Genomic DNA, 9,855 nt, shown 5'->3' with positions numbered 1-9,855 from the left:
GTGGGAGTTGCTGTTGAAGTCGCAGGAGACAACCTGGTCCTCAGGGTAGCCCAGGATGCCCTTCAGTGGGCTTTTTGTCCTTTACTAATACAGTATATAAAATTGATTCTTATATGGTAAAACTTACATTCTTAGAACAAACACCATTTGATTATGCAATGTACTTATTTTATATGTAGCTAAAGCAATAATTTTATTAAGGAATTTTCTATATTCATAATGAATGATGGCCTGCAAGTCTTCTTGTGATATCTTCACTTAGCTTTAATACTGGGGAACATATTGACTCATAGGATGAATTGGAAAGTGTTTGTAATAACAAACACTTTGTTATTGTCTTGCCTCCTGCCCCAATAATCCTTTAAATGGCTGGAAGAATTAACCTATGAAGCCAGCTAAGCCTAAACCTTTTTCTTTGGTTAGGCAAGTATTTGGTGACTAATTCAATTTCTGTATCTCTATAAGTCTCCTTACATGTTTTTACTTCTTCATGAGTCACTTTGCATCTTTCTGAAGATTTACCCTTTTGTTTAGACTATCTAATTGTGACTTTGGCAGTGGTGCCCTCTCATTAATTATTGCTAATACTTTGAGAGCTATGTATCTAATCTAGCTATCTACCTATATATCTACCTACCATCATCTGCCTATCTATAACCTATCTATCATCTACCTACCTACCCTCTATCTGTATGTCTGTCTGTCTATCTATCTATCTCCACTTGAGATGCCCAATAAGTATGCACTGGCTTACTTGACGATGTTGTATGGATCTTCAAGGCCTTGTTTACATTTCTTTGATTTTTTTTCTGTTCTCCAGACTGGAAAATATCTACTCTTCTGACCCATTTCCAACTTTACTGACTCCCCTGCTTTCTCACACTACTATAGAACTCATCTAATGGGTATTTTGTGGCTATTGTTATTCCCAATTATCATTTCATTCTCTTATATACAGTCTCAAATTTTTATTCTTGTTTAACAATTTGGTAAGTCACTATCAAAACATTTTCTTCTTATTCTCTACCTTTAATTCTTTGAACATCGTTAAAATACCCTCCAAGTATTTTTCTGCTAATTCTGTTTCTGGGCCATTCAGAGTCTGTTGTTGCCTGTGTTCTAAGCACAGAGCCTTACCTTCCCGTTTCTTTGCCTGTCTTAAACTCACTGTTTGAAAATGAGACATTTTAAATAATATTTTAAAACAATCCTAAATATGACTTGACCCCCTGCTGCCACTGATGGTGTATTTTAGCAACTTGCCTGGACATTAATTAATACCAATATTGGCTTATCAGTTGTAACTAGTACATCAAATTGATACAAGATGTTAATAGCGGGAAATTGAGTGTAGGGTTTAGGGGACTTTTCTGTCTTATCTGTGCCGTTTTTCTGTAAATCTAAAACAGTTTCTCATTTGTTTTTTAAAGACACCTACAAAACATTTATTGGAAACTTTAAAGTCCATTCCTAAAAGACTAATGGATTAAGAGAGGAATTCTAATGGGATCAGATAGACTTTAGAACTGAGGACAGTAACACTAACAGGTATTAAAACCTTTGAGATATGAACTAAAACATCAGGAGAGGTTTAATGGGATGCCATCCCACCAGTGTGTGGTGAGCCAAGGGCCACTTGCCTACATGTGGCACGGCAGCCCCTCAGCAGGCGTCCTCGCCGTCTTGGAAGTGAAGCCTCTAAAGTAAGTACGACATTACTTCTTTCGTATGAATGCTTCCATGCTCAGTGCACTTGGCTCGTTACTTTCAGACACTCCAGAGCTGAGCACACATCCCGGGAAGGCGGTTTGTGGATGAGTGAAAAGAACCCTTTGACCAATTCCAATTTCTAGGAATTTATACAAAGAACTCACTAGAGAGCCATAAACATTTATGAATCCAAACTTTATTACAGTGTTAAGTACGCCTAAACCAGAAACCACCCTAAAGGTCCAAAGAGGAAGGAATTTATCTGGTATGCTACCCATTGTAAAAGTATATTTAAGACATGGAAGCGTTCTTGTCATGTAAGGATGGGTAAAACACAGCAAAGGGCGGGTGCTGTGATTGGGTGCTGCTGAGCTCACAGCAAAGGGTGCATGCTGTAATTGGGTGCTGCTGAGCTCACAGCAAAAGGCGCGTGATGTGATTGGGTGCTGCTGAGCACACAGCAAAGGACGCGTGCTGTGATTGGGTGCTGCTGAGCTTACAATAAAAGGCGCGTGCTGTGATTGGGTGCTGCTGAGCTCACAGCAAAGGGCGCATGCTGTGATTGGGTGCTGCTGAGCTCACAGTAAAAGGCACATGCTGTGATTGTGAACTCACAGCAAAGGGTCTGTGCTGTGATCCAGTGCTGCTGAGCCCACGGGCATTTGGTTAAAAACAAAAAAGTTTCAAAGTTCAGCTGGTCTCTCTAGGTTTTGTTTGTTTGTTTTTTTCCTCTGTTTTTGCTGGGAATGAAATCAAGGGTCCTGCCATTGAGCAGTAGAAGAATTATTTCTTTACACTCGTCAGAAACTTCTCCAAACATGAAAATATATTATTTTTACATTCAGAGGGGGCGGGGGATTTTTCTGGTTTCGTTTGGTTCCGCTCTGTTTTATTGTCCACTGATGGTGCTGATAACATGGAAACGAACCCATCTCTTATCATCAGGAAGGATGTGAGCTTTTCGTATCACTGGGCTTAGAGAACCTATCTCCACAATTAAAAAATAATTTCCCAACACATTTCCTCTGAAGAGCAAACACTGAGTGAAAGCTTCTCATCAAAGGAAACCTGAGAAATCACGGCCAAAGGACAGACAGTGAAAGCGGTGTCTCAGTCAGGGTCACTATCGCTGTCATTAAACACCCCGACCAAAGACAGGCAGGGGAGGAAGGGGTCATTCCACTCGTAATTTCATATACCAGTTCATTATTAAAAGCACCGAAGGCAGGAACCTGGAGGCAGGAGCTGATGCAGTGACCATGGAGGGGTGCTGCCTACTGGCTTGCTTCCCAAGGCTTGCTCTGTAAGTTCTGTAATTCTCTAAGCCTGCTTTCTTATACAACCCAGGGCCACCAGCCCACAGACAACCCTCCCCCATTGACCATTGATTAAGAAAACGTTTTGTAGGCTTGCTTGCAGCTGGTCCTTATGGAGGCATTTTCTCAATTGGGAGTCTTTCCTCACAGATGACTCTAGCCTGTGCCAAGGTGACACAAACTAGCTGTTACAAATGGAATGTATTTAGAATTTAGCCATGAGCAACTGAGAAGTGGCAGGTCCTTGGGTGAATGTTTGTTTTCTTCTTGAGATGCTGGAAAAGACACAATGGCCAGGATCCTTAGGGGAAGGGGACAGAGGGAGAAGGGTGCTTTCCTGATTGCTTTATCAATACCAGTTGGGAGGAAAGACACCCCCTTAAAGCTGATTGGTGTCTGTGGAGGGCGATTCCAGGGCTTCTGCAGTTGCCAAAACCCAGGGGTGCACAAGTCCCATGTATAAAACGGCAGTGTTTGTGTATGACACGCACCTCATGCAATTCAGATATCTATAGATGATTTATAGTACCTGGAATTTTGTAAGTTACCATATAAAGACTAGGAAGAAGTTCAGAAATGTTCAATACAGATGAATCTTTCCATGCAATTTCTGACCTACAGTCAGTTAAATCTGCAGTTAGTGAGTGGCCACCACATACATGTGTGGGCTCTTATGGCTCAGACACTAAAATAACATATCTGTGAAGCTGTATTTGCAGTAAAGAAGGAGTAGAGGGAGAAGATACATATTAATGTAAGCAAACACAGCACAGAGCACCAGGAAACACCTAACCAAAAACTGCAGCTGAGAACATCATGTAACACTGTAACTATGAGATAACCACCAACACTGAAGTCTAGACACCCTTACACTAGGAAAAAATGTAGCCTCCTCTCAATACAAAGTAAAAGTCATGGATCTGCACACATACAGTGACTGCACACTTACAGTGACTGCACATATACAGTGACTGCACACTTACAGTGACTGCACACTTACAGTGACTGCACACTTACAGTGATGACACACTGCACACTTACAGTGATTGCACACATACAGTGACTGCACACTGCACACTTACAGTGATTGCACACATACAGTGACTGCACATATACAGTGACTGCACACTGCACACTTACAGTGACTGCACACTTACAGTGATGACACACTGCACACTTACAGTGATTGCACACATACAGTGACTGNGTGACTGCACACTGCACACTTACAGTGACTGCACACTTACAGTGATGACACACTGCACACTTACAGTGATTGCACACATACAGTGACTGCACACTGCACACTAACAGTGACTACACACGGCTCACTTACAGTGATTGCACACATACAGTGATTGCACACATACAGTGACTGCACACTTACAGTGATTGCACATATACAGTGACTGCACACTTACAGTGACTGCACACTTACAGTGACTACACATCGCACACTTACAGTGACTACACACGGCTCACTTACAGTGACTGCACACTAGAGTATATAAATTGTACTATGAAGGCTGTTAAGTATGCAAGAAAATAACTGCAAATTAGTCACCATATTTAGAACTATGAAGTGACAGAGCTTGAGCATCTGTAGATGAGAGAGTCCTCTGTTCAAGGTCTGTTAACTTCCTGGCTTCCAAGGTCAGTTCCAGTGATGGCCAATCTCTTTTAAGTGATTCAAACCTAGTAAAATGGACAAGCTGGGGACCAGAAACATGGCTCAGTGGATAAAAGTGCTTGCCAGCAAACCTGAGGGCCTGAGTTTGGTCCCTGGGATGCATGCAGTTGATGGGGAAAACAAGCTCTTGAAAGCTATCCTCTGACCTACATCATGATGCGGCACATGCCTGCCTCTCCTCCCCCATAAACAGTTTTAAAATAACTGACAATCTAGTTAATAATGGTTAACATCTGCAATTGTGTTGTATCTGTTGGGCTTTTTAATTTGTGTTTGTTTCTGTTTTGGGTTTTGAGACATAGTTTCTCTGTGAAGCAGGCAAACTGTATAACAGTCCTGGCTGTCCTGGAACTCCCTCTGTATATAGGGTGACCTCAAGCTCAGAAACCACCTGTCTTTGCCTATAAAGTGCTGGGATTAAAGGCATGCACCACTATACCCAGTTATATCTGTGTTTTTAACACTTGTATTTTTTTCCCAAACCTCAGTGTATTTTGTATTGGGAAACAAGGACAGACTGGCATTTATCTGACAGAATGATTCTCTCACTATTTTAAATTTTCACATATAATATTTTCATTCATTCATCAAGAATTCATACAATGTATTCTGGAGATATATATATATATATATATATATATATATATATTGGTTTTTTCGAGACAGGGTTTCTCTGTATAGTCCTGGCTGTCCTAGAACTCACTTTGTAGACCAGGCTGACCTCGAACTCAGAAATCTGCCTGCTTCTGCCTCCCAAGTGCTGGGATTAAAGGCGTGCTGGCTTATTCTGGTCATATTCAGTCCCACTTCTCTCCCTAACATTTGTATTTTATTAGAGCATTTTCATATATATATATATATATACACACACACATACACATATATATCTGTAACCCCAGGCTTTTCCAGCTGGTCTCTTTGTTCCTGAAATAATGAGTCTGAGACTTAATATTTCAAGAATAAATACCTATGCCAAAAGCTTTGGTTTGTTCCCTGACTAGCTCATAACTTAATTAACCATTTATTCTATTCTAAGTCCTGCCATGTGGTTGGCTAGCTCTCCTTGGTTTCATGGGACCGTTTCCTTCAGCATTCAGGGAGAATCTCCCATGCCTATTTCCCAGAATCCTCTCTGTTTGTCTGCCGGATGTCCCACCTCAGCTCATTGGCCATAGGCTTTTAATCTACAGGTGATTCTTCCATACATTGCACAAGAGATTCTCTCTAGCTGTATCTCAACTGGAATCTCTATGACTTGGTGCATTAGGCAACAACTGCTACATTTAAGGTGGGGAATCCCGGATACGGGAAAAGGGAAGTGAATACATTTGATACTTTTCTCATTGCTGTGACCACACACCTGAGCAGTTAAGGGAGGAACGGCCTATCTCCGCTCCAGCTCAGAGAACACATTCTGGCAGGGAAGCTGTGGCAGGATCCTGTCTGTGGAAGCTGGAGGAGGCTTGCTCACAACTTTGCAGAGCATGAAGCAAAGAGAGACAGAGGCGGTGATGACTCTTCCTTTCCCCTTCTTTAGGAGTCCCAGATCCCAGGTCATGGGACGGTGCCTCCGACTAAGGCCCAGATCCCAGGTCATCGGATGGTGCCTCCGACCAAGGTGAGCCTTCCTTCCTCAGTTATCCTTTCTGGAAGCACCCTCAGAGACAGGTGTTACCTGGGTGACCGTAAATCTAGTCACGTGGCAATCATGATCAGTGGTCACTGTGAGGGATCCAAGTTCATGAAGTTCTCATTGATTGACTCAGCCATAGGTTTAGACCTGTGCATCACCAGTCCTTGGCTAACACTGCTCCATGGGAGCCCTAGAAACAGACATTTCTAACACTGCTCCATGAGAGCCTGGAAACAGACATTCCTCATTCCCTTAGTTCTTGCCACCATGGTGAATGGATCCTCACCTGAATCTTCACTTCTTCTCATTGGAAAAAAAGTCAAAACCAAGAAAGATTTAGGAATTTATCCTGTTTCACATAAAAAATAAACACTGAAATTGAGACTCCATTCTGTAGGCTGCTGTTTTGTCCTATTGATGGTGGTTTTTGCCTTACAGAAATTTTTCCATTTCACGAGGTCCCATTTATTAATTGTTGATCTTAGAGCTTGAGCTGTTGGTGTTCTGTTCAGGAAGTTATCTCCTGTGCCAATGCATTGACAAAACGGCAGCCTACAGAATGGGAAGTGATCTCCCTAGCTCTACATCCAACAGAGGGCTAATATCCAAAATATATAAAGAACTCAAGAAATTAAACACTAATAACTCAAAAAGAACAATTAAAAATGGGGTACAAAGCTAAACAGAGAATTCTCAACAGAGGAATCTCTAATGACTGAGCAACACTTAAAGAAATGTTCAGCATCCTTAGTCATCAGGGAAATGCAAATCACAATGCCACCTCACACCCATCAGAATGACTAAGATCAAAAACTCAAAGGACAGCACTTGCTGGTGAGGATGTGGAGGAATTCCTCCATTGCTGGTGGAAGTGCAAAGTGGGACAACTCTGGAAATTAATCTGATGGTTTCTCAGAAAATTGGGAATAGTTCTACCTCAGGATTCAGCTATACCACTCCTGAGCACATACCCAAAAGATGCTCCACATTACCACAAGGACACATGCTTCACGATGTTCATAGCAGCTTTATTGTAATAGCCAGAAACTGGAAACAGATGTCTCTCATCCAAAGAATAGAATAAGAAAATGTGGTACATTTACACAATGGAGTACTACTCAGCTATTAAAAGCAAGGATATCATGCAATTTGCAGGCAAATTGATGGAACTAACCTGAGTGAAGTAACCCAGACCCAGCAAGACATGAATGGTATGTACTCACTGACACAAGAATATTAGTCATACCTAATCGGCCATCAGTGGGAATAGAGGCTCCTTAGTCTTCCAAACTCTATATGACCTAGCACAAGGCAAGGCCTGGGCCAAGTAGTGGGAGTGGGTGGGTAGGGGAACAGAGGNGGGGGGAGGGGTATNGGAAACTTTCGGGATAGCATTTGAAATGTAAATAAAGAAAATAATAATAAAAAAAAACAAAAACAAAAACAAATGAGCCCTGCCTTCTCTATAAAAGGCATTCAAAATGATATTATATATTAATATGATCAGATCAAATCAGTACAAATAAAATATTAAGTTTCTAATTAAAAAAAAAAAAGAATATTAGTCATAAACTACAGGATAACCATGAACAGCCCACAGACCCAGGGAAGTTAAGTAACAATGAGGGCCCAAGGGAGGATGCTTGAATCTTTCTCATGAGGGCAAATAAAATAGACACCAGAAGCAGATGGAGATGGGAACTGGGTGGGAAAGGAGGTGGGAAGGGGAACAGGGTTGGGGATCAGGTGTGGGGAGAGCAGGGGTCCGGATGAGAGGGATGGGAGAGAGAAGGGAAATCGGTGGAAAAGAGGGCTTCTCTGGGACAAGCCCAAGACCTGGGATGAGGGAGGCTCCTGGGAAGTTATGGGTGACCTTAACTGAGACTCCAAGCAGTGGGGGATATAGAGCCTGAAATGGTCACCTTCTGTAGCCAAGAAGGACTTCTAGTGGGGGGATGGGGATACCAACCCACCCAGAAAACCTTTCCAAAATTTGTCCTGCCTACACGATGTGCAGAGATAAAGATAGAGCAGAGATTGAGAGAATGTCCAAGCAATGACTGGCCCAACTAGAGATCCATCCCATGGGAGAGTCAACCCCTGACACTATTATACTGATACTCTGCTCTGCTTGCAGACAGGAGTCTAACATAACTGACCTCTGAGAGGCTTCATCCAGAAGCTTATGAAAACAGATATAGAGACCCACAGCATCAGGTGGAGCTCGGGGAGACTTGTAGAAGAGTGGGGGAAGGATTGAAGAATGCAGAGGGGTCAAGGACACCACAAAAAGACCAGCAGAGTCAACTCACCTGGCCCTGAGGGGGCTCACAGTGACAGCCACCAACCAAAGAGCATGCACGGACTGAGTGAAGTCTGGGGAGAAACTGCAGCAGGCCTGTGGGCAAAGGAGATAGGCCAGGAGGCATGTCCAAACCATTTCTAGTTGCTCCATCAATGAAAAGTGTTTTCCATACTAATGAGCACACAATCCCAGTCACCCATGATATATCAGGGGACACTGAGTTAGGACAAAGTAAGGGTCCACATGTTGTGGGGTGTCCACAGAGAAGACTGCTCAGACCAATAGAAAGTCTTTTTTTAGCCATCCAGCAAATACACTCAATGTTTCAGGATCCCAGTGTAGCCCTAAGCCTTTCTCGGGGTGAACTTTTAAATGCAAAACCCATGTTCTGGGTTGACACACCTCAGTTAACAAGAACAGTTAGCCAGAAGTAGAACTACTGAAGCTACAAAAGCAAGGTGAGCACATTAAAGACTTTCCCAGGACAGGGGACTTCCATGGACTAGGTCTTTGGTTTGGTTTGGCTGGTGGTACTGGATATGTGCTGAGTTTTACAGCCTGAGTGGCTGTGTATGCTCACAATCATAAAAATGACCCATCTGAACATTTGTTAAGGCATCTCTTTACAAAATTCTCGTTTTGACAAAATACCACCGAGCCGTAAGGGTTACCTTAAAACCCTGCAGAGTGTTCCCCCTGAAACGGCAGCCCTGGTATGACTCATCTGTTGCCTTGCTTCTGCCTAAGATCGTCTTCTGTCCCCTGTTGTTTTCTCCTCTGCCTGCCTGCCAGGTAGAAGCTGAGTCACCCGAGTTGTCCATGAGTGCTTGGCACTCTTGAAGTCTGTCCCACTCATCCTGTTTCCATCTGAAGAAATGAAGCTGGTGACAGATATAGGCAGGTCTGTCTGTATATGAGAGAAGACAGGGTGGAATATATTATGGAGTTCAATGTTTTTATTTTTGAAACATAAAACATGAAAGAAATAGAAAACTGTACAGCCCTAAAATAATTTGATCTTAAAAATTCTTACTTGTGAGGACTAATATCCAATATATACGAAGAGCTCAGGAAGCTGGACTCCAGAAATTCAAATAAACCCATTTAAAAAAAATGGGGTACAGAGCTAAACAAAGAATTCTCAACTGAGGAATACTGAATGGCTGAGAAACACCTGAAAAAATGTTCAACATCCTTAGTC

The 9,855-nt window shown here is 42.4% G+C and overlaps 1 long non-coding RNA gene across 1 annotated transcript in view; it reads left to right on the top strand.

Annotated features, from left to right (window-relative positions):
* The first annotated feature begins 6,133 nt into the window (after positions 1-6,133).
* The window catches only part of LOC110325193, a 5,183-nt gene continuing 1,461 nt past the window's right edge, over positions 6,134-9,855 (top strand). The window contains exons 1-3 of the long non-coding RNA XR_002380726.1: positions 6,134-6,269; positions 6,309-6,334; positions 9,447-9,606. This is a non-coding gene — a long non-coding RNA (uncharacterized LOC110325193). The remainder of the gene's footprint in view (positions 6,270-6,308; positions 6,335-9,446; positions 9,607-9,855) is intronic.

The sequence above is a fragment of the Mus pahari genome, chromosome 8 (genome assembly GCF_900095145.1).
Source record: "Mus pahari chromosome 8, PAHARI_EIJ_v1.1, whole genome shotgun sequence".
NCBI lineage: Eukaryota > Metazoa > Chordata > Mammalia > Rodentia > Muridae > Mus > Mus pahari.
The sequence above is the reverse complement of the archived record's forward strand: the minus strand, read 5'-3'. Positions and strand labels throughout refer to the sequence as shown.